We start from the raw sequence: 26,341 nt of genomic DNA, 5'->3' as shown, positions 1-26,341 counted from the left end.
TTAGAGTATCTTGTGGGGGGAAGGGAGAAGGTACCCATATATTAGCATCAGCCTCCAGCTCTGGGTGTGAAAGGGTAAACAGGCTCCTCAATCAGTGGAAAGAGGGTGAAAAAAAAGAGTTTGTGCAGAGTTAATGGATCCCCTAAGTGCCACCAACTGAGGGAGCCTGGAGTCCATAGATGGTCTCGCCTGCACTCTGGTGCTTGGCAAAGTGTTAACATGCTGCACTAAATCATATAGTCACCTCTGAGCTTGTTCAACAAACACACTTAAAAAGGGTCACCAGATCTTTTCAGGGACCTGTAATTTGTTGGAGCCAGAAAGAGCTGAATTTGAAAAGTACAGCTTCCCTGCTGTAGAGATCAAATCCATTGTCCGAGCTGTGTTTTGTTAACTTTGTACATAGGATCTTCTTTAGCAACTCGGGAGACACAGCTGCTCTTTACATCTAGAAGTGAAAGAAGCCAGTCTGAATGGAATATGTGGACTCTGCTGAAAATGAAACATTTGCTTTACTGAAGGACTTGGGGGCTCAACCCTGCATGTGAAACTTCCGCCAGAGCTCAAAGTGGAGGGGAAAAAAAGGGAGAAAGCTATATAATTTGTTTGAAGTTGTTCAGCACACAAAAACTGGCCAACAGATGGGAGAAAGAAGGAAAAAATTATATTTTAATTTCTCAATTTAGATGATTAGTTGACTCAAACAAAAGAATATGAAAAAGGGGGTTGTCAGTGCTTTCCACACCTCCCGTGTTTTCGTGACTGTTCGGATAATATAGTTGCTTCTGTGTTAGCCATCCAGGAAAGATTAGAAAATCTGAATGTTTGATCTGCATGTGCTTCTTTTTTGTCCATGGGGAATCTACTGTTCTAATAGATTTAGAACCTGTATTTGATATTTCCAAATCCTTTGGGGAAGCATAAACAAAAGGGCAGAATCACAAAGCACCGCCTAAGGAAAGGATTCTCTTTGTGTTACATATAGTGCCTCTTAATTCCATCTACACACGAGTGGAGCCTGTGAATTCTCTCTGAATGCATCTGCTTGACAGTAAGAGCAAAAATAAGAAAGACCTGAAAACAAGGGAGTGATTTCATAAAAAATAATCAACCAAATGAATCTAATGAATTGACTGATTTTTTTTTTTTCCTTCCTTGCCTCCCCAATTTTCACTTTATTCTGACTTTGATGAAATGTTTCACCCAGTCCTGAACAAATGTTAAGTACCGGCTATTCTATTCTTAAAGTCTAGTTGGAGATATATTTTTGTATCTGATTGCTGATATGTTAGAATCAAACATATAGGCAAATCATCATAAAGTTCCAAAAAATAAACATAAGACTGCTTCTCTGAGAAGTTATTTCCCGGACATTATTTAAAAATCCAGTCTGCAAACAGAGGTAATTTTAGTAAGGGCATCATAGGAATAACTGGAAAACTTCAGAGCTTTAAGAGGTTTTCTTTATCAGGAAGCGAGCTGAAACCAGTATTTAGACATATTTAGAAATAATCCCTATTTAACAAAAAAAGTTGAATACTCCCTTGAACCGTTATGTAAGTTATCATCCTCCATCCTGCTCTTAATGTCAAGTCTTTGCTTTCAACCTCCCCTGGCACCACTTCTTAATTTATTTGTTTTTAAATTTTTATTTTAAATTGGTTGGTTAACAATATATAGTATAGAGTATAGTTGTATAGTTGGTTAACAATGTTGTGTTAGTTTCGAGTGTACAGCAATGTGAAACCACTTAAATTTTTTTGTGGTTTTATTTAGGAGAAAATATTTCTTTTGCTTCATTCGTTATTTACAATGAAGTCGGGATACACGATAATATGTGGGACACAGAATAATTTTTTTGTTGGGGGAGGGGTGCTTTCAGGTTTTCCTCTAATTAAGTAAAAAGCTACCAGCCCCGCTCACTGCAAAGATGAAATCTCATCACTTAGCACATTAGAAGAGCAAAAATAAGCTTCCCCATATTTCACGAACCGACTCACACTCTTCATATTTTATCCTCAATAATGTATGCATTTTCCAGCTGGCTAAGACTGCAATCTTTCTGCATTTTGGACATTTGTCACTCTATTCAGCCAGGCAGGAGAAGCCCCTGTGTAGAGAGCTCCTTGCACTGCAGGCATAGCATCTGTGAAGGAGTCACTGACATCTGATGATTCAAATTGCAGAAATGATCCAGGACGAATTATGAACGTCTGGGTAGTGCCCAAAGATTTTGAGCTGGAATGACTTTGCCCTTGGAGCCTTGCAGATTTGGGTGAACTCTTGAGGCCACGAGCTTTCCTGGACGCAGCCCTCCGTAGGACACTGCCCCATAGGTTCTGCTCTCCGTGTCAGTTATCATTCAGGCCAGCGGAATGCCAATTTAGCTTTCCTGAGCCTGAAATGAAAAGGAAGTGGTTCAAGTTTTAGCTTACAAACCCTCAAGGCAATTGGAGCTTTCTTTGAAATGTAAAACAGTCTTCTATCAAGCGCTGCTTAAGGTATCATCCAACTATCAAAGTCAGAGATGATTTGATAGAACCTTACAAATCCCCATAATCTATGGTAAATAGTAGTAGCTAAGGCTTTGGCTCTGTGTTTGCATGTAGGGCAGAAGCAGGAGGATCATTTATCCAACTTTAGGGTAATGAAGTGTTAACAAAAACCACATGAAGCTATTATTACAACCACAGGCCACAGACTGCTAAGAGGGCAAACTCTCTGGAGACGTACCTATTTTCAAGGAATCTTTTGCATCCCAGCTTACCTGAAGGCATTTGCTCAGCACAAGGTGATGTAGCTGAAAGACTATGATTCATTAGCCCTAATGAACAATGCTGAGCCTATTGTCTCTAAAATATAACCCGCTGACATTGATATATATGTACTTTAACTCATTCGTCCCAACTTTATTAGGTACATATGTCTGCAGCAGACACAAATGAAACATTCTACAACTAGGCTCCAAGCCAAAAACTAATTTATTCTTTAATGTGCTAGTGATTACTTGGTGGTTCCTTGAGCAGAGATGACAGGTCTGAGCTAATGGAGTTGTACTGTAAGTTAATATAAATCATGACAGAGCAATTAATTACAGAAACCACTGCAAATCCCTTTGTTAGTTTTCCCCATCACCAGAAGGATTTAATAATATTCATTTTGCTAAGTTCCAGTGACATTTACAAGTCTTAAACCATTTTTAATCAAATCAATATCACTGGCTGCTAAATTTAGTTGTGCTTTGCTTGCAAGTCCTGGACTACATCGATACTAATGTTTCCTACCTTCTGTTCAAATGAATCACATTGAATACCCATACTTCCTCTTCATTTGTTTACATTGAGTAATTGGGATCTGAAAAAAGTGAAAACCTCAAACCCTGACTATCAGCAGGAATGAATTAGCAGATAGAGGAGGAAATCTATAAATCAGTGATTACACAGGCATCATTGTATCTAATGTCCTTCATCAGTTTCCCCTAATTGGCCTAAAAAAAAAAAAAAAAGAAAAAACCTTCATGATCATGAAACCAGATTCACATTTGCGCAGACTTTTTCAAATGTGCCCTGTTAAAATGGGATTGAGGCACTGGAGCGATATGCTTTCGTAACAAAAGAGCCTAACACCCGTTCAGACACCATCTCCACTTAATCTATGAGCATCCTTTGTTCTTTCAACACGTAGAGTCGACATCTCTTTTTAAAATTAAATGAGTGGAAATTAGTTAGTTTGTATGGATGTACAAACGTTAGATCATCTCTATAAAGAATAATAAACAATTCTTAATCAGGAATTGATTGCATTATAGATTTTTGGAACAAAATAAACCTGCTGTTCCTGGATGGCAATGTTGTTAGATCAATATCAAAACCTTTTTTGTTTCCGTTTTTTCCCCCTGCAAAAGCTCTATCTCTGGAAAGAGTACAGCTCCCATAGCAATGTGCCTTGCACACATTCAGTAGATTTTCCGTATGTGTTCTACCTTTTTGGCATAATTGTAGATTTTTATTGACATTTTATTGACCTGCTTTCAACATGATCTGTGGTGTCCCTGAATCTGAGTCTTAAAATGTTAGGGACGCTTTGTATCCAGAAAAGTCACCGTGGACGTGCTTATATATTTGTCATGCTCCAGAGGTACTCGGCACTTTGTGCTTTCTGCTGTGATCATTTCTGCTCCTCTTTGCTTCCTTACCAGATGATACCTTCCTGTAGAATAGAGACTTTGCTTTATCCATTCTTCCTCTACGCTTTTGATACCTTGCAAGGCTTTTTTCACATGATATTGCTCAATAAATGTTCAGTAGCCGGATGAACATATGCTACCCAGATGGGAGAGTGAGGAGGGTGTAAAACTCAAATTAGTTCATCAAATAACTTGCAAGAGCTGTAGAAGAATAGGTTGGCTGCAGGAAAATGTTAACCTGGGAGGAATGTTTGGGGGCTGAAGTTGGGATGGAAAATCGATTCAATGAAGACTAGAAAGGAGACCAGCATTGGGGTAACTCCATGGTTAGGGCTTAAAAGGTAACAGTATCTTTATACTTTTGTAGAAGCTCAGCCCTGTCTCATGCTTCTGTTTCTGACCCTCTTGGATTGGGTGGATCCTGACTGGGTCCTTCCCTTGCCCAGTGCCTCTTGTGCCTGTTTCTAATGAGACTACGTCAGCCAAGCAGAGCAGAAACTTTATTTGTTGATCAAGGAATAGAGAACGAAGAGCTTGTGCTCAAAAGACCTGTTTTCCCTGAAGACAGGAAAATGGGAATTGTAAGGAATAAGAGGCAGGTGCACCATAAAAAACTGGGAGAGAGACTTTCCTGATAGGGGATGCAAGTTTGATCCCTGGTTGGGGAACTAAGATCCCACATCATTTTCAGTTCAGTTGCTTAGTCATTTCTGACTCTTTGTGACCCCATGGACTGCAGCATGCCAGGCTTCTCTGTCCCTCGCCAACTACTGGAGCTTGCTCAAACTCATGTCCATTGAGTCAGTGATACCATCCAACCATCTCATCTCCTGTTGTCCCCTTCTCCTCCTGCCTTCAATCTTTCCCAGCATCAGGGTCTTTTCCAATGAGGCAGTTCTTCGCATCAGGTGGCCAAAGTATTGGAGTTTCAGCTTCAGCATCAGTCCTTCCAATGAATACTCAGGACTGATTTCCTTTAGGATTGACTGGTTGGATCTCCATCCCACATGCCACAGGCCAACTAAGCCTCGGTGCCCCAACTACTAAGCCCTTGCACCACAACTAGAGAGTTTGCACGGAAATGAAAGATCCCTCATGCCGCCAATAAGACCTGACACAACCAAAAAAACAAAAACAAAACTAGGGAAAACTGTGGAGATTCCCAGAAACAGCTCGGGCGTGTGCAGTCCCTCAGGTTCCTTTGCACCCGGCACTCACTGTGCCTGGGAAGGTACATCTCCCTGGCTCTAGGCAGAGATCTTAGTGTGGTAACGAGGCAGGGGATGGGGAAGGGAATGGCTACCCACTCCAGTATTCTTGCTTGAGAATCTCATGGACAGAGGAGCCTGACGTGGCTAAGATCCATAAAGTTGGAAAGAGTGGGATATGACTGAAGCAACTTAGCCTGCATGCATGAGGCAGGAGCAACCTTCGGATTCTTCCAGGCTTCCTCTGCATAGTCGGCTGCTCTTGAAGTTAGGCTAGGACCTATTCAGTAAGGTTGATCATCATGTTTCCTTTGAGGGGTAGCTGAAAAAGATCTTAGATAAACATCAGGTGTTTTGGAACAAGAATAGAAATAGGTTAAAGCAGAGATCTTTCAACTCCCTGGGATGTGTATGGGTGACACTTCCGGCGCTGGAAACTGCTGTGTACTGCAGAGAGGTCTGAATTCAGAGTCAGGGTTTGAACCTCCTGCCACTTTGAGCTTTGTGACTTTAGAAGAACCGAGATATGGCTTTGACCTTAGAGAAGGATTACAAAAGATGGTGTATATGAGATGGGCCAGAGTTGAATAGACCACCCTCTATTTCCCAAGGGTCTGTGAGTGGCACCCATGGCAAGAAGGAGATCATTTAAACCTCTTAAAGTTGTGGGACACATACTGGAAGAAATGGATGAGTAACAGCTTTCTCTTCGTGTCATTTACTGTTGTAAGAGTCTGATCTCTTTTCAACATGGAATTAAAAAAAAAAACAAAAAACTTTTCTTTGTTCACTTCAAACTGTGTTCTGTACAATGGCAAAGTATTTTACCTGGACCTGTAATTTTGGAAGGGAAATGAGCTATTTTTATTTTACTATTTTGATTTTCAAAACAAGATTTATTTTTTTCAGTTTTTAAAAGAAAATATATGATCATTCAATAAATTCAGAAAGAAGGGGAAGGAAAAAATATATATATACACATAATCCCACTGGAGATGATCACTGTTAATATTTTGGGGTATATTCTTCTTGTTTTTATAAAAATATTTTTGCTGTTACTTTATATAGTTTATATATATATATATATATAATGCTTATATAATAGTTATCTATTGCTGCATAAAAAGTTGCACCAAAATGTCAATAGTCATTTATTATCTGTGGGTCAAGAATGTATCTCTAGTAACGCCATCTCTAATGGCATATAATACACCCATGTATAAGGAATCAGGACCCAATTTATAATATTTTTTAGCAAAATACAAGACCTGTGACAAATGCTTCTACTAGTACTACTACCATCACCATTTGTACTTCCTTTACTATTACTATTTTTGTTATTAATGCTAGTACTGCTGTTGCTACTTATATTTCTTTTTCTTTTTTAATTTTATTTTATTTTTAAACTTTACAAATTGTATTAGTTTTGCCAAATATCAAAATGAATCTGCCACAGGTATACATGTGTTCCCCATCCTTCTTGAGTGTTTACTATGACTATTGAAATTTTTCTCATATATTAATCTATTTGTTTACACAGCCACCGTCTGAGGTGGGAACTATTGCTCTCAGGTCCAAGCTCATACTGCTCTCTGCAGGATAGGCCAATAAATCCAGAGCTAATTTGTTGGAGGAAGGAATAGCAACTTTATTCAGAAAGCCATCAGACCAAGAAGCTGATGGACTAGTGTCCCAAAAAACCATTATCACCCAATTTAGAATTCAGGCTTCTTTCATACTAAAATGGAAGGAGGTGTGGCTGATGGTTGCAAATTTCTTGATTCTGGAATCCTTTGTTCTTGCAGCTGCCCTCAGAGGTCTGGTAACAATGTTCCCATAAAGCTCCAACAAGACACATGCTATTCTCTCTTCGCCAACTTTTTATCTCTGGATAAATGTTATGGCTGGAAAAATATACATTTAGAAGTTAGAGCCTTGATAATGGGCTATCCTGTATATTTCAGGCTATAGGCAACAATCTTTTACAAAAGGTACAGAGCCAGCCTGACTAAGCACAGTTAGCACAGCACAAAGATTAGTGATAAAGGAAGAGATTAAGTATGGAGTCATAATGTTCTCCTGTCATTCTATCATTAGGGAAACAGAGGCACAGTTATTAAGCAGCAAGGCTGAGATTCTCATGTTAGCAGTTTGGCTTCAGAGTCTGTTCTGAGTGGAAAAATTCCGAAGCCTTGAGTCTGGCGATCAAGGTTCCAGTCTGAAACCCTGGCCTGAATAGCTCTGCTGCTGCTGCTAAGTCGCTTCAGTCGCGTCCGACTCTGTGCGACCCCATAGACGGCAGCCCACCAGACTCCACAGTCCCTGGGATTCTCCAGGCAAGAACACTGGAGTGGGTTGCCATTTCCTTCTCCAATGCATGAAAGTGAAAAGTGAAAGTGAAGTCACTCAGTTGTGTCTGACTCTTAGCGACCCCATGGACTGCAGCCTACCAGGCTCCTCTGCCCATGGGATTTTCCAGGCAAGAATACTGGAGTGGGGTGCCATTGAATCCCACAAATTCTCTGTGCCTTAGCAGTTTCAGTTGGAAAAATGAGAATAAGAAGTGTTAACTTGAAAATATTTGGTTCTCACAGCATGGCAAAAAGAAAAAAAAAATTAGGTGACTCCAATTATTTCTTGCATCTCTTGAATAACATTAAGAGGAATCTTAAGTTTTAACCCAGAGCGGTGTTTTAAAACCTTGCGGCTGTTTTCTCACCCGCACCTGTTCCATCCTGCCTGTGTCTCAGAGCATCTCTCATACGTCCTCATTCTCAAACCTGTTCCCCAGGTTGCCTATATCTCTGAGGTTTTGTTCCAGTCTCCTTCACCCATTCCTCTGCCCTCATACAGTTTCTATACATTCCTCCAATTCTTTTCCTTCACACAAAAAAAGCATGAACAAAACAGCTAGACCTCTTCCTTTGGATGGAAATGAGGAGAAGCTAGGTGCACAATGAGAAGACATCTGAGCAGATGGGAGTGGGAGGTGAGCAGTGGATGCCGGATGGAGGAGGATGTGACCTTTCACTCCAGAGGAGGATTAGGAAAGAACTGATGCAAGAATAGCAGTTAAGTCTTAAAATTAAGCATCAGGCTTTCTTATGCATCCTTGATAAATAAGATTTCTTCTTTGGCCTGTGACATAGTAGACAGAGTGACAAGGGCGTGGTAGGAGGCTGGACTGTCACCTACTTGAGGGTATGGATCCGCTCTTCCTTATTGCTGTATCTACAGGGGCTAAGGACAGTGTGGGCAGGTAGTAGACACGCTATACATATTTGAAGGAATAAATGAAGGGAGGCACATACTCAGAGAAGGGCTTGCAGAATTTGAATTTTTATCCTAACAACTGACCTTTCCATTCCATGAAGGGAGCTATTTCGCAGTGTTCTCTAGCATATGGATTATCTCTGTCTATGGCATCCATTCTTCCTCCATCTGTTGAGGAATTTCATCCCTTTCAAAGTTGCATGAGGAGGCCTCGGTATATACCCTACACATGGTACAAATGGCATTTTATTTTAAAAGGATGCAACAATATTACCTAGATTTGGCAAACATCATGCAAAACTTAATTTGAAGATCATTTCCTGTTTTTTTTTCCCCTTTGATAGAATGGATTTAATAGACGAAATTAATTCAGTTCCCTGACACACATAAAACCTAACAGTATTCAGTATCTGGCTTGTTTGCTTTTATTCTTAAAGAATCTGAAGGGAGTTGACATTTTGTTTCATTCATTCACAGTCTCTTTTTTCATATCTAATGAACACACTCCGCAACAATGGTGCTCAGATCTCCACCATCTGCAGGAGACGGCACACAGGTCATAGGCTAAGAACAACACCACATCAGTATTGAATAAAAAAGTGAAACTTCAAAGGCAGAACTGGCTACGAGGTCTATGCTTTCAAGACCTCGTAGCTAGTTCCTCCTGTTTATTATTTTTTTTGTTTGATTGGATGATAATGTAGTATGTCATTCTGTGGTCTGTGACCTGTGGTCAATTCCCCATGGAGGAGCCAGATTGGGGAATATTTTTGTGAGCACATTTGTCCTAGTAAGGAAAAAAAAAAAAAACAACAAGAAGAGTGGACACAAAAGATGTTTGAGGAGAGGGAACAAACTCCTTTATTACTGAGAAAGATGATCTTGGGGGCTCAGCCAGGAGTCTTTTTATCTGAGTGGTAATAATGATAATGATTCTCTCTGTAAATAATGTAGGCAAGAGGAGATTGTTATTGGTTTGCTTCTCTCCCCCTAGTCAATTGCAGTCTGTATTGTGGCAGGCAGGTCAGACTCACCCCAGGCTGCCATGATTAGACTATGTTTCTACCTCTGAGTAACCCAGGCATCAACTTTTTAAAGTGTTGAGCTAGTGAATTAAGTCTTAATGGAAAAATTTTCTCCTAATACAGGACCTCTCTGGGCTATAAATAATTAATGTCAATTTATGGCTCAAGGGATGTCTCCGAGGAATCAATATAGTAAATTAACCCCCACTCCCACACTTAACAACAAAGTCTTTTTTTAGGTATAATTAAGCCATATGAAGGTCTGTACTCTGTTCAAAAAAAAATCTTAGATATAATTAGCACCAGTTTTATTTTTATTGTATTTTACATTTTATTAAATATTCTTAAAAGCTAGAAGCTGCACAGAAGTCCACGTTCTAATGGACCTAGACATTGAATGATTTAGAAGACATAGTTCTTACTGATATGATGGAGACACTGGCAAGAGAGAGAGAATAAAATCAAAAGATGCCAGGATTGGGAAACAAGTATTGTATATTAATGTATATATGTAGAATATAGATTGGTATAGGTGAACTTTTTTGAAAAGCAGAAATAAAGACTCAAGTGTAGAGAACAAATCTATAGGCTCTTGGGATGAAGGGGGGGTGAGATGATGAAATGGGAGATTGGGATTGATATACATGCAGTACTGTGTATAAAATAGATGACTAATGAGAACCGACTATATTGCACAGGGAATTCTACTCAGTGCTCTGTGGTGACCTAGTGAAAAAAGTGAAAACTGTTAGCCACTCAGTCATATCAGACTCTTTGAGACCCCACGGACTTTAACTTGCTAGGTTCCTCTGTCCCTGGAATTCTCCAGGCAAGAACACTGGAGTGGGTCGTCATTCCCTTCTCCAGAGGATTTTCCCAACCAAGGGATGGAAACATGTTGTGGACAGATTCTTTACTATCTGAATATCTGAGTCACCAGGGTGGTGACCTAAATGGGAAGGAAATCTAAGGAAGAGGGGGTATATGTGTGTGTGTGTGTGTGTGTATGATTTACTGTGCTGCACAGCAGAAATTAACAAAATATTGTAAAGCAACTATACTCCAGTGGAAAAAAAGATGGCAGGGTAAATGTGTTCTGGAACGATTCTTCTCTCGTCCTCCCTTAACCCCGTTTGTAAGAAGGAGATGGAGAAGTTTGTTCTTAAAGGTATGCGTACACGTCAAAAAATGGTAATGATGATGACAAAGCTGCAGGACCAACCTTTATGTTTAGGAGAGTCTTTATATCTCAAATTTAAAGTGATGCCTGCACAGGGCCCTTGCTTGTTTTTACAGCATGTTAGACAGGGATGGGGATGACATTGACAGCCTTTGTTCTGACAGCCCTAAATTTCCCATTTGCCCTGGTCTCTTTGCATCAGCCCCAGCGTTGCCAGCTCTGGCCAGCCTCTCCTTTTCAAGCAATCTCATCCATCGTGGGAGCTGTCAATTGGGTGCTTCTGAGGCCTAGGGCTTACTGAAGATGTTCTGAGGACAGTGTCCATCTGTCACATATTATTACCAGTTTTCTTAAACCCTGTAGTGAGGGAGGAGCAATTCTGGCCTAGGGGAAGGTAAAAAAAAAAAAAAAAAAGAAAGAAAATATTTAGGATTTCTAGCAAGTCTGGCTTTCTTTCTTGAAGTTTGTACCAACTCCTCATTGCCATCCCTTCATTCTAAAAATATATTGTATGGGGCTTCCCTGGTGGTCCAGTGGCTAAGACTCTGTGCTCCCAAAGCAGGGGGCCTGGGTTTGATTCTCCATCAGAGAACAAGATCACATGTGCCATAACTAAGTTTTCACATTGCAACTAAAGATTCTGCATGCTGCAGCAAAGACCAGAGACAGCCAAATAGATAAATAAATGTCTGACTTTCTGTGACACCATGGACTGTCCATGGAATTCTCTAGGCAATGATACTGGAGTGGGTTGCCATTCTCTTCTCCAGCATATCTTCTTGACCCAGGGATCGAACACATGTCTCTTGCGTTGCAAGCAGATTCTTTACCGTCTGAGCCACCAGGGAAGCCCTAGGGAAATAAATTAAAAAAAATAAATATTAAAAATATTTTGTGCCCTGTATTGAGCTAGAGGTGATTAATACAGGATTGCTGCCTCTAAAATACTTTCTACCTTAGTGTGGAGAGACAGACGAGAACAATGAATATGTTCCATCATCATAAGGCCTTCAGAGAGCCAGGGGCCGGGGAGCCAGTGGGCAGCAAAGTGTTTGGAAGGCCTTTTGGAGGAGATGCTTGATTGTGATCCCAAAGGGGAGCGTTGCAGCTGAGCAAGATCAGGAGGGTGAGCACAGGGGTGTGAAAGTGGAGATCCGTTCCTAGGGCTAGACTTCCTCCTTGAGCCTGAAGTCAGGATTTAAAGCTGGAAAAACTCCCAGGTAAGCCACGGATTTCTTTGCAAGCCTCAAAGAATCCATAGCCACCCAAAGCTTCAAACCTCTCTGAGAGGTGGTGACTCCTATGGGTAAAGAGATCACTATCAGGAAAGGAACTTTTGATGGTTCTTACCCTAGCTTCTCTGGATCAGGAAGATTCCCTGGAGAAGGGAATGGCTACCCTCTCCAGTAGTCTTGCCTGGAGAATTCCATGGACAGAGGAGCCTAGTGGGCTACAGTCCATGGGGTTGCAAAGAATTGGATAGGACTGAGCAACTAACACTTTCACTTTCACCCTGGCTTCCAAGGTGGCTATAGTGGTAAAAAACCTACCTGCCAATGCAGGAGACGTAAGAGACTCAGGTTTGATTCCTTGGTCAGAAAGATCCCCTAGCAGAAGGCATGGTAACCCACTCCAGTATTCTTGCCTGGAGAATCCCATGGACAAAGGAGCCTGGCAAGCTACAGTCCATAGGGTTGCAAAGAGTCAGACACGACTGAAGTGACTTAGCATACATACACCCCAGCTTCAGTTCAGACGTGCTCTGGTGGCTTTTTTCCTCTGTCTCCTTCCTTCCCAGAAACTGCTTATTGCTGCCCATTGACCTGAGATGATCTTACTTGCATGTCTGTTTTCTGGAACATTCATAACAGACCAAATCGAAACTTCACTACAAACAACATCTAAAATTGTAACGTGATTTCATGAAGTCCAACCCCTAATAGACACAGTTCTATGGTTAAGATCTTCTGTGGAAATTGACACTTGTCAGGTTTTTCTGGTACCCAGATGGCTGTGCTGGACAGCCTACATCTGCGTGATGGTGTAACAGAGAAGAACACGCTTGACAACATATATTTCTTCAGCTCTAAACTTGTGCTCTGTTACCTGTACTTAGTCATGCTAGTTCTGTGCCTTTTGTAAAAGAATATTGCCTCTAGCCTGAAATACACGCTAGCCCATTCTTGAGACTCTGCCTCCAGGCTTGAACTTAAAGGTATAATAAAAAGTGGCAGAACAGAATACAACAATTATCTCATTGGAGTTTTATAGGAACACTCTGAGCAGACCTACGGGACAGATGCAAGAACAAAAGACTTAGGCACCAAAAAGTTTGCAGCAACCAGCCACAACCCCTCCCCTTTTCGTATAAAAGAAGCCTAAATTCTAACTTGAGTAAGGTGGTTCTTTGGGCCACTAGTCCACCATCTTCTCAGTCTGCTGGCTTTTGAATAAAGTTGGTATTCTTTGTCCCAGTGTTTTGTCTCTCCATTTATGGGCCTGTCATGCAGTTAGCAGTGTGAGCCTGGACTCAGTAACAATTGTGAGAAGCCTCGTCTTACTTAGGAGAACCCCCTATTTTCCCTGGGATTTTACTAGGAGGGTCTCACAGGGCTCACATGTTCTCACTTGACACACTACAGCCTGCCAGCTTCAGTGCCACACACATCTAATCCCTTCCTCCTCCATCCCCCTTTTCCTGGGAGAAGGGATTCTAGAAGCAGACCGACTGTACCTAATTCTGGCTCTAACACACACCAGCTGTGTGGCCTTGTAAGTTTCTTAACTTCCTTGTGCTTTCATTTCTCTGCCTGTGAAACCCAGGAAGATGCATTTATCTTGAAGGTACAATGAATTAATATTTATAAGGCATCTGGAATGATCCTTAATACATAGAAGTCTTCATAAATATTCCTTTCAGTTGCTCAGTTGTGTCCGACTCTGCAACCCTATGGACTGCAGCATGCCAGGCTTTCCTGTCCATCACCAATTCGCGGAGTTTGCTCAAACTCATGTCCATTGAGTCGGTGATGCCATCCAACCATCTCATCCTCTGACATCCCTTTCTCCTCGTGCCTTCAATCTTGCCTAGCATCAGGCTCTTTTCCAATGAGGCAGTTCTTCACATCAGGTGGCCAAAGTATTGGAGTTTCAACTTCAGCATCAGTTCTTCGAATAAATATTCAGGACTGATTTCCTTTAGGATTGACTGGTTGGATCTCCTTGCAGTCCAAGGGACTCTTGAGAGTCTTGTCTGTCACCACAGTTCAAAAGCATCAATTCTTCCATGCTCAGCTTTCTTTATAGTCCAACTCTCACATCCATACATGACTACTGGAGAAACCATAGCTTTGCCTAGATGGACCTTAGTCATAAATATTAGCTATTTTTTTAATCACTATTAACACTATTGCTGTGACAACCTACATCCGCTGCCTGCAGAGTTACTTGATGAAGTCCCTTTCTTGCTATGTAGACCAGTGGCCTCACCCACGGAGCAGCCTCTGAGCACTTGCCCGAGTCCTATCCTCTGGTCCCACAGGAATTGTTTTCATGCTTCACAGTGAGTTGACACATTTGTGTCCTGGACCTGAAGAAGGCTGGCATACTCCCGAGTTCTACCAAATACCTCTTGAATAGCTTCTGGTTTTCACTCCTCTAACCGAAGATGCCTAAACACAGCTCATAAGCTTTTACCTTCCATCTTCTGCTTCAGCCTTCCTGGTCCTTCTCCATACCAAAATTTCCTCTTTCCTCCCTCAGTTAGGAAGCCAGAGTTCCCACACCCATGACAGAGAGAGAAGGCGAGAGGGAGTTGGGATTCGGGTGTGGGAGGGAGACGTGGAAGGAGAGGGGTGTGATTTGCACTAACAGCTGTCAGCCAAAAATGCAGGAATATTGCTGGTCCTATTATTAGAAGATCCCATTGGCATCCCTGGATTTCAAGTGAGAGACTTAGAACAGATTTTGAACCTTCTGGGACTGAAGTGACCAATTAATTTGAACAACACGGTGTGCTTTTAGTTGGTACTTATTTTGAGACTTATTTGCCTCTTTAGTCTGAGAGGGGAGTGGGGACCTAAGAGGATGGGCTGGAAGGCCATGGGACAAGGGTGGATTTGTTCATCATATGCCAGACTATTCCACTTAAGGCTCCACTGTTGAATCTTGAAAGAGACAGTATGAAGTTAAACAAATAAATGCCTTACTCAATAGCTGTTTTGAAGCTTGCTTTTTATCATTTGATTTGTTTAATTTTGTGGGTTTGCATTTTAAAGAGTATTTCCCAGAGCAACAAAACAGTTAGGTTAAGTTTCCAAGGGAGGTCAGCACTTAGGACCAAGGACCTAGCCAGAAATCTGAGATCAAGATAGAGACAAGAGCCAAGGCTGTCTTGTACCCTTATAAATATAATTCAAAAGGTAAGTCTTTGACTATTAAGTATGTAAATGGTACAGCCATATTGGAAAATAGTTCAGCCGTTTCTTTAAAAATTAAGGTTACATTTATCATACGATCTGGCCGTTTTCACCCCAGATGAAAAGAAATGAAAGTCAAGGTCAACACAAAGACTTATCCATGAATGTTCACTGCTGCTTTATTTGTAATAGCTTCAAACTGTGGAAACAACCCAAATGTCCATGAACAGGTGAATGGATAAACAGATCATGCTGTATAATGGAATACTACTCAGCAATGAAAAGGAAAGAGCTATCGACACAAATGACAATGCAGATTAATTTTAAAATAATCACAGGGAGTCAAAGATGCCAGGCCAAAATAAAATTTTAAAAGAATACTGTGTGATTCCATTTATATAAATCTTAGAAAATGTAAATTAATCTATAGAGACAGAAAACAGATCAGTAGTTGCCTGAGGATGTTGAGGGTGGGGTGGGGAGGAGTGGGAGGGAACAATTATAAAAGGACAGGAGAAAACTTCTGGGGGTGGTGGATGTGTTCATTATCTTGATTGTGGTGATGGCTCTAGGGGTGTACATGTATGTCAAAACTCATCAGACTGTATATTTTAAACATGTAGTTTGTTAGGTATCAGTTACATCCCAATAAAGCTGTAGAACAATTCTAAATAAAATAACTAAGCTTTTAGTATTTTTCCATTTCAGGGCTACTTATCAACAAATGATATTCTGATGGCTCTTTCCATTTTATTTGGGAAATCCTAAAACCTTCAGCATGACCCATGCTAGTCACACTAAACACTATTGCCTTCATAGTAATAATAATAACCAGTACTCATTGATAGCCTTCTGTTGAACAGGGGTTATGCCAATACTTTACTTACATTATCTCATTTAATGGCCAAAAAAAAAAAAAAATCCTAGTGTAGGTACTACTATTAGTTCCATTTTACAGAAGAGGAAATCAAGGCAGAGTGGTTAGAACACAGGAGCACAAGTGTGGATAGCCCCAATTCAAAACTATGAAGAGTTTTCCTCCTGGGCTTCCCTTTCACTAATAGGACATAACTACAAATTTATTTGACAGGAGCAAAGAATTCATGCAGAAGCAAGGGCCTGTTGCTGTAACCCTGTAGCTATTTCTCATGCTCTCTATTTGGCTTCCTGGCCTCTGTGACACTAATTCTTTGTTTCAGTTTTTAATTCCCCATAGCATCATCTTTCTGCCTGTTCTCAAGATTTTCCATTGCCCTGGTTTTCTCTCTGGATTCTGCACATTTTGCCTTTGCGGTCTTCAATGCCTGCCCCATGCAGAGAGCTGTGTCAGATGACTTACTCTGCTTTGAATAGATACACCTATCTATTCTTCAGGTATAGATTCTTCAGGTAGAAGAAATATATGGACAAGGAAGGGATGGATTTCATTCAAGATCAGGATATGGTCAAAATCTTTGCAAGGAGTACAAAGGTAGCAAGACAAAATAAGATGGGGCAGAGATAATAGGGAAGAAGAAATCCAACTCCAAAGTAGACCTGTTCCTTTTACTTAAGACTTTGTGCTCTGTTGCCTGTGCGTAGTCTTAAAGCTAGCTCTGTACCTTTTGTAAAAGAATGTTGCCGATAGCCTGAAACATACAGGATAGCCTATTTTCAGGGCTCTGACCTTTAAGGGTCCATTCATATAGAGGTATGGAGTAGGAAATGGCAACCCTCTCCAGTATTCTTGCCTGGAAAATTCCATGGACAGAGGAGCCTGGTGGGCTACAGTCCATGGTGTTGTAAAGAGTTGGCCACAACTGAGTGGCTGAGCACACACAGAGATAAAAAGTTGCAGAATTGAAAATAACATTCTTTGAGCTTTACAGAAACATAGTGACCTGACCTACATGGAAGGCTACAAGAACAAAGGATTCCTACACCTAGAAGTTTGCAACAACTAACCACACCCTTCACTCTCCTTGCCTCAAAAATACTTTGCTGAAACCCTTCAGGGAGTTTGGGGTTTTGTGAGCATGAGTCACCCATCTCCTTGCATGGCCCTGCAGTAAATCTTTCTCTGCTCTAAACTCCAGCATTTAAGTTTGTTTGCATTTGATAACAAGGATAGGAGATTGGCAGCAATTTAGGTAGAATCTAGTGTAAGAGGCAGCAGAGAGGTAATACTAACTTTTTCTGCTAAGTGCACAGAGCAGGAGGGCATCAGTGCAGTCTGCTGAGTGCCAGGCAGGTAGAACTAGCAGGAAGAGAAAGCAGGGATGACAGAGCAGCCTCTGAGGAGCCTCTGAAACTTGGCCTTCAAGAAGCAAGGTGTCCACTGATGCATCTAAAAACTGAGAGCCCAGAACACTGGGCGAGCTTTGCCTGGGTTGACAAAGATTGCCAGAAGGTCCTAAAAATAGGGCTTCACAGCCTTTTCACAGTTCTGCCAGTCTCCCAGATTAGTTTGGACTCTCTCTTTTTTTATTTTTAATCAGTAGGAGAAAAAAGAAAGATGACAATAAAAACCATATGGAAGCCTCTTCTCATGCTGTAACTCTTTGATCTTCTCTCCAAATAGAAGAAAGTAACCTTCCCACTCTTAAATCATTCCAAATGCTTTTCAGCTTCTAGATACACTACTATTTCAGGTAAACTTAATATCATGGTTCACTCCTTCATTTATTTGTTTAAACACTGACTGAATGCTCATCAAGTAACAGTTTCTATGCCAGGAACTGAAGGTACCAAGAAAAATTCCCTGCCATTGCCTACACCAAGTCCACAGTCCAAGAGGGGAGTCAATTAAAAGACAGACTGTGCACAAGAATTTCGGGAGCCTCAAGAAGGGATATTTAAGGGAAAGGTGGAAGTGTAGGGGAAAGGGAGACGGAGGTTAAAGAAGCTTTCTGAAGGAGATGACACAGAATCACAAAGAGTCATTCCTAGTTTTCTCAACAACTGTAAAACTTCGTTTCATAGAGCTTGGAGACTCTAACATCTCTAATTCTGCCAGGACAGTCTTCAGAAAGCCCCTATGTATATGGACTTTTTTTTTTTTTTTTTAAACCATAGAACAATATAATGTAAGCAGAAAGAAAATTCTGCAGGTTTTTAAACATAGATTTAAAGTGATTTCCTGAGAGTAGTCAACATAGAGAACTTGTGATCCAAGGACCTGGAATATCTTCAAGAATCAGTACGTTCAAGGATGAGTGGGTGAATTAACAGCTTTAGAGAGACAGGACTGTTCATTCATTTATTCATTCTCTCATTCACTCAGTAAATAAATATATTCTTTGTAGACACTGGTGACTCAGAAATGAATCATTTGTTTATAGGTTGACAATAACCAGTTGTTCATCTATGGTTTTGCCTTTATGGAAGATATTTATCCCCAACTAGAATGGTCCCTTGTCACTGGTGTTAAAACCAGGCTACTGTTCTAGGTTGTCCTAACCCAACATGACTTTTCTCTTTGGTTTTTACTAAAAACAAATGTGTACTGACAAAAGGACCTTGGCATACAGACATCCACTTTCTAAATGCTTGTGAAGAAGTCCTTGAAGTAAATAAGATCTAATGGACAAGGGGCAAATTTGTAAATGCTGCTGCTTGATAAGTGTGTGTAATAAAAATTACTGTCATTTGTGCTTGTAAAATAATAATCACTTTTTAAAACTAGTTTTCAGTAAGTTCTCTAAATCCTTAACTAAATAAGTCTCATGTAAATCAATATCCTTTCTGAAAATCTATTTTACCTTTCCGTTTTAAAAGGCCTATCCGTTCCATTGTTCAACTTAGGAAGCTGGGCTGCCAGTTTGATAAGACTCTGAGTGTGGTCTGAATGCTCTATGCTAATCTACTCTACATCAGGCTGGAAGCTTATCTTGACAGGAAAACTTGGAGCGGGCCTTGTGGAAGGATTTTGGCATCACACATTGGAGTGGAAAATATTCACAGGCTGTAACAAAGTCTGGCTTGGGCTGCTGTAGGAAAGGCAGCCACTGGCTGGGAGACAATTCGTGTAGGAAAGTCCTGGGAGCCTCTGTGAGAGGCCTACAGGATGGTGTTATCCACCGAGAGGGGGCAGGATCAGGGAATCATGTGTGTTTTCATGAGAATTGAGAGGAACGGCAGCTAACACAAGCCAAGTTAGAAAAAGAACACAACCACTGAGCACTTCCATCACAGCCTTTTGGATCCAAAACGCTTCATGTGCAAAAATAATGTGCCAGCTGAAGAAAGAATACTTCAGGGGTTTTAAAAAGATGAAGTCTAGAAAAACCCTCAGGCACAGGTGTACCTGTTTGTGTGAGGATGTCAAACCAAAACGGCATAAAGCAGCCCTCCATTTCTCTCAAAAAGGTTTTGAATCTATTCCTGACCTTTCTGGTAAAAATAAAAGTGCTTTTATTTTTTTCCAAGTGTGTCCCTGTTTGGTGAGAAATTGCGTCCCCCCACCCTTTGGTGGGAGGCTTGTTTTTGCTTTTAACACACTTGTAAGCTCTGAACTTTGTCACTGAAAAATATTTAGAAATGCTGATTTCTAGGATGAGAGACAATGGTGGTATACCTATTTTGACTAAAAGTTTAAAAAAAAAAATGCCAGGGACTTTGTGATGACCTCTTGTGTTGCTGTCCCTGAGTATTGTGCGACTTTTCTGGAAAAAGGAACTCGTGACTATTTACTCCACTGAACCTGGAAGTCTAGGGTAAAAACAAAATATGACTAGCCGAAGTGGTAAATGAGATTTCACACTGCCTGCCTCCTCCAGATACAGAAACTTTAATAATAAAATGACGTTCACACAGTGAGGCCTGCTCTACCCCACAGAGGTTGATTGTATGGGTTGAGCTGTGGATTGTGCTCCATTTGGGAAGGTTGAAGTAAGGGGGATGAGCTGTGTCTATTTGCAGAGGTGTGGGCAGAGGAGCTGAAGTTGCCCTGCTCTCTCAGTTGTGGGAGAGGGATGCATGAGCCATTTCAGAAAAAGAGGAAATGCCATTCAGTTGTCAGTTCCTTAACAGCAAAGAGCATGCTCTGTCTCTGATTTCCTCATGACAGCATGGCACCTGGCACACAGCAAGGGGTCAATGTTAGAACTGAACTGGGTTAGTGTTCTGGGCTCCAACGGGACTGTTAGATATTGAAATGAGCTCTGCACTCATGGAGAAATCAGGAAGAGGCAGAAAGCCATATATGGGGATTGACCATGTCCAGGCAGATAAAGGAGAGAGGCTAGTGGATGGCAGTAGCCAGAGGGTGCTCCTGAGATGTTAGAGATACATCATGGGGCAGGAACACTGGTTTCTGGGGAGGGTGTTTCCAAGACAGCATAAGTGGGGGAACTACAAGTTTGAGGGTTGTCTCAAAAGATAGCACAGGGATACCTGGCAGCCTGTGCTGAAAATGTGTGTCAGTGCATTCATACTGAGCAAAGCTACCATTCAGGAGTAGCCCTGGCAACTTTTTAGCTCTGACCATAAGCCCTGAGTTTGCCTGTGTCTAATACCACTAAGGAGGGCATGGCAACCCACTCCAGTATGCTTGCCTGGAGAAATCCATGGATAGAGAGGAGCCTGGTAGGCTATAGTCCATAGGGTCGCAGAGAATCAAACAAGACTGAAGCAACTGAGCATGCACAATACCACTGAAGTCTTTTCTTTAAAATGTATTTTAAAACCATTTATTTAGATTATGTTTTAGAGCTTTTAAAAAATATATATTTATTTTTTATTAAAGGATAATTGCTTTACAGAATTTTGCTGTTTTCTGTCAAACCTCAACATGAATCAGCCATAGGTATACATATATCCCCTCCCTTTTGAAATTCCCTCCCATCTCTCTCCTCATCCCACCCATCTAGGTTGATACCGAGTCCCTGTTTGAGTTTCCTGAGCCATATAGCAAATTCCCCTTACTATCTATTTTACATATGGTAATGTAAGTTTCCATGTTACTCTTCCATACATCTCACCCTCTGCTCAGACTATGTTTTTAGAGCAACTTTAAGTTCATAGCAAAATTGAATTGAGGGGAAGGGACAGAGATTTCCTGTGTATCCCATCCCCATCCCCAAACACAGCCTCTCCCATTATCAGCATCCACCACCAGAGGGGACATTTGTTGAAATGGATAAACCTACACTGAGATGTCGTTTTCACCCAGAGTCCAGTAGTTTACATTATTGTTAACTGGTGATGTTGTAATACCACTGAAGTCTTATAAAATTGTATCAGCATAAGAATTACTTCAGGTTTTCTCTCCAATAGCCTTCTCAAACATTCCTGCCCACCATTGTTCCAAGATCAGTGACTCACACCTGCATGCTTCTTCTAAACCTAGGAGAGCTGGATACAGAGTATCATGTGAATTGGATTCTCTAGTATATGCTTCCTGGCCAGACCTCAGTTTCTACCCCACATAGTAAGAACCCCTTTTTCAGGGACAGAATGATCAGACAAATTGTTTGGAATCCCAGCCTAAAATGGTAACTAGGAAAAGCAGACAGTCAGGGGAGTTGGGAGAGGGCGGGTCTGGATATCTTTTATACCATGATAAAGACACATCTGTTCCATTTATTTTCCTCTTGTAGCTCTGTCATTGATTTTTGGAAAATAGTTTGTTTACTTGTTTAACTGTGAAAGTTTCAGGGATGGTTTTCTTTTTTTATTGCTTCGGGAAACTCTTACTCCTGACTCGTCACATCTCTCTCCTTCTAATTTTCTAAAAGTAAGTGTACCTTTAAATAGAGAAAGAGCAAGTGGAAGAGGGGAAATGCATTTCAGCCCAGTGGTGTTTAAGAGCATATGTTAGAAATAGGAAGTGATATAAACACAAAAAATAACCAAGGGAAGTTTTCTATCAATGCTGTGACAAATTATCACAAATGTAGTGGCTTAAAGTAAAACAGATTTACTTTCTTACATTTATGGAAGTCAGAAGTTCCCAAATCAAAGTGTCAACATGGCTGCATCTTTTCTGGATGGAGGTTGTAGGGGAGAATCCATTTTCTCGCATTTTCTAGCTTCTAGCCAAAATGAGGTAAAAAAGTAATTCAACTCATTCTAATCCAGTATTTATTATGTTATTATATACCAGATATTTCATACTACCATATGAAAATATAAACAGGATTAAAGAATAATCCTTAATTTCAAGGGAATTATAAATTCTAGTTAGAGAAATGGGCCCATGAGCAACTAGCACCAATAATCAACAGAATAGAAATATAATGATTAGATATATAAATAAAATACTGTGGGAACAATGAGGAAGATAAAATACATTGTGATTGGTGATGCCAGGATACTAATCCCAATACTGATATTAGCACACTGACTTCAAATACAACCAAAATTAAAGAAGCAATATTTATACTGGGTTTTGAAAAATGAGTAGAAATTCCATAAATGAAGAATGTGGAAAAAGGACATTGCAGGTGTATGAAATTCCTTGAGGAAAAGCATGAGGACAGGGATGAGCAATAAATGAAATTGCTATAGATTATGTAATAGAGGAACATAAAGTGGGGAAGGAAGCAGGGCAAGCACTTTCAAAGGGGTTGATTCCAGAAGGCCTGTTGAGAAGGTGACTGACGATCAATGACTTGAAGGTGGTGAGAGAATGTTTAGGGGGAAGAATGGTCTCACAGACAGCAGTGAATCCAGTAGTTTTTAATATGGCTTCCTATCAAGAAACAATGGCTTCTCAAAGAAATACAATCCAGAGCCTCTAAGGTTCTGCATTGGAAGGAATGTTTTCCAATCACTGAAGGACAGCTGTCAGTGATTGTCCAGGCTGTCAAGGATCAGAAGGTCTTCTTTCTAGTGAGAAATCTTACAGACTACCCTTTAATGAGAAATCTTACAGACTACTCTTTAATGAGAAATCTTACAGACTACCTGTCATCAATGCCCATGATTCTGATACCATTAAAAGCTACTGTGTTTTCCTAAAACACAACTTAAATTTTTATCATTCTTACCCTCAAAAATATTTAGTGGCTTTCCATTTTTAAATGGGAAACAAAAGGTCATAGTGTAGCAGAAATTAAGAGCCCTAAACACTTTGGGTAAGAGGCTTACCTTCTCCAGTCTCCAGGTGCTTGGTTATCTGTTTTCTCTCTCTCATTGCTGTATACATACAGGCTGGACACCCTTCTTGCTCCTCAACACTAACTTTGGCCTGTCTTTTCCATTCTTGATTATAAACACTCATGTGTCACTTGGGGGAGGGACTACTTTACCTCCTGCCCCAAGAGGAGCACGTTTCTTTAGGTTGGTGCAAAAGTAATTGCAGTTTTGCATTGTTGAACTTTGCCATTTGATATTGGAATACATTCTTAAATAAATGTGCGTATTTATTTTTAAATAAATTTTAAATGCATATTTAAATCATTTTAATGCATATTTCTGACTTTATGGGTTTTTTTTTTGCTAATTACTTATTTACTTGACTGTTTATATTTATTTTATACTATGGAAATGGTGTTAGACAAAAAGCAAATTTGAGTGATTTTTTTTATTTGAGTTCAAAACGGGCTGTAAAGCAGTGGAGAAAACTTGCAACATCGACAACGCATTTGGCTCAGGAGCTGCTAATGAATGTATAGTGCAGTGGTGGTACAAGAAGTTTTGTAAAGGATACAAGAGCCTTGAAGATGAGCAGTGCAGTGGTTGGCCATTGGAAGTTGACAACGACCAACTGAGAGCAACCACTGAAGCAGATCCTCTTACAACTACACAAGGAGTTGCTGAAGAACGCAATATCAACCACTCTATGGTCATTCAGCATTTGAAACAAACTGAAAAGGTGAAAAACCTCAGTAAGTGGGTGCCTCGTGAGTGGACCACAAAGCAAAAAAAGCATCATTTTGAAGTTAGTCTTCTTTTATTCCATGCAACAACCATTTCTTGATTGAATTGTGACATGCAATGAAGAGTGGATTTTACATGACAACCGGAGATGACCAGCTCAGTGGTTGGACCAAGAAGAAGCTCCAAAGCACTTCCCAAAGCCAAACTTGCACCCCAAAAAAAAAAAAAAGGTCATGGTCACTGTTTGGTGGTCTGCTGCCCATCTAATCCACTCCAGCTTTCTGAATCACAGCGGATTACATCTGAGAAATACGCTCAGCAAATCAAGGACATGCTCTGAAAACTGAAACACCTGCAGCCAGCATTGGTCACCAGAAAGAGCCTAATTCTCTAGGACAACGCCTGACCGCACATCTCACAACAAATGCTTCAAAAGTCAAACAAATTGGGCTACAAAGTTTTGCCTCAACCGCCACATTCACCTGGCCTCTTGCCAACCAACTACCACTTCTTCAAGCATCTCGACAACTTTTTGCAAGAAAAGTGCTTCTACAACCAGCAGGAGGCAGAAAATGCTTTCCAAGAGCTCGCTGAATCCTGAAGCATGGATTTTTACGCTACAGAAATAAACAAACTTATTTCTCTTTGGCAAAAATGTGTTGATTGTAATGGTTTCTGTTTTGATTAATAAGGATGTGTTTGAGCCTAGTCATAATGATTTAAAATTCATGGTCCGAAACAACAATTACTTTTGTACTAACCTAATGACTCCATGCAGTACTCTTTGTGCAGGAACTCTGGTGAAGAATGTTTTTTCTCCAGGGCCTTGGTAAAATCCCAGGAATATTTCAGTACTCCTTGTGGATTTAAGTCTCTGGCTGCGGCTCAGTTACCTATCCTTGAATTTGGCTTTGGGAGTTAGAGAAGGCTTCACACAGAGGAGGTGGCATTTGAACTTGGCTTTGAAGGATTAGTAGGATTTTGCCAGAAGTAATGGAAGAATTCTCACTGGCAAGAAAGATAATTACTGGCAGCACTTTTTTTTCCTGCTTCATAATATTCAGGAAAATTTAGACCTCTAGTCCTATATACTTATACATCATGTGTTTATGGCTGAAAGTAAATATGATTAACTAGATAAAACCCAACTTTACAAATCCTCTTTTATGTGCAAAGTATTTCAAGGAGGAGGTTTGATTTATTTACATTTTTAATTAAATGAAAATTACAGATAAAAGATGCTATACCACTCATCTTCCTAGGAAAAGAAAATATTGCAATGTAATTAAAAGGATGCCTCAAATTATAATTAGATTGGAAATTTAATTATGACTAGAATACTTTATCCTTATGCACACTGACACCTTGTTGATACATAACCTTTAAAGTATTTTTATTATATTTACTCTAAGATCTTAATCTGTGGACTAAATAAAATCCTTAGGTTCCTAAGAAGAGCTAGAATTCAGCATAGAATCCAAAGTGCAGTTTTTTACCTGGAAACAAAAAAAGTATTGTGTTTCAGAATTCCTGTTCTGATTATTACTGGATTTTTATTACAACTTAATACTGCAAAAAATTCTAAAAATCTCTAGCAGATATCAGTTAGTATAATATTAATAACAAATTTCTTGGCTAGAGAGAACATCCTTTGGTTCATACCTGATAGAGTTACTCACTTCCAAATGAAAGGACTGAAGGAATTCATATATATACACTCAGGAATCACATTTTCCAGAAAGAATACTCTTCCTATGGAATGTCAGCTGTACATATAGAAATGTATCATAGCAGTTTGGTGGAATTTCTTCTGCAGATGAGCTCTGGTTAAATACATTTGCTATAATTAACTTCCTGTGGCACCATTTGACACTTCTTGCAGCTTAGGAAACAATAACTTTCACAGTAAAAATGATTTAGTTACAGCATAATGTGCTCCGATAGAAATGTTTTGAGATAAAGATCCTCAATATGCAATTATTATTAGCTTGATATGGAAAATACTGTGTGATAAAAACTGTTTGAAGAATTGCCACTTTAACTTATCTGGGGTTGAAGAATGCACTTAATAATAAATCGAAGGTCTTTATTCATGAGTCAAAGTCTGAATTTGTAGCCTTTGTGGAAATCTCCATTTGAAAATACGTGATTGTTAATTAAATCATTAAATAAATATATGTTGAAAATGTATCATGTGCTTGGTATTTGCTAAAGTTTGTAGAGTATATCTTCTCTCTAATTTAACTACA

This window comes from Bos indicus, chromosome 5 (genome assembly GCF_029378745.1).
Source record: "Bos indicus isolate NIAB-ARS_2022 breed Sahiwal x Tharparkar chromosome 5, NIAB-ARS_B.indTharparkar_mat_pri_1.0, whole genome shotgun sequence".
NCBI lineage: Eukaryota > Metazoa > Chordata > Mammalia > Artiodactyla > Bovidae > Bos > Bos indicus.
This window is presented reverse-complemented; position numbering follows the sequence as displayed.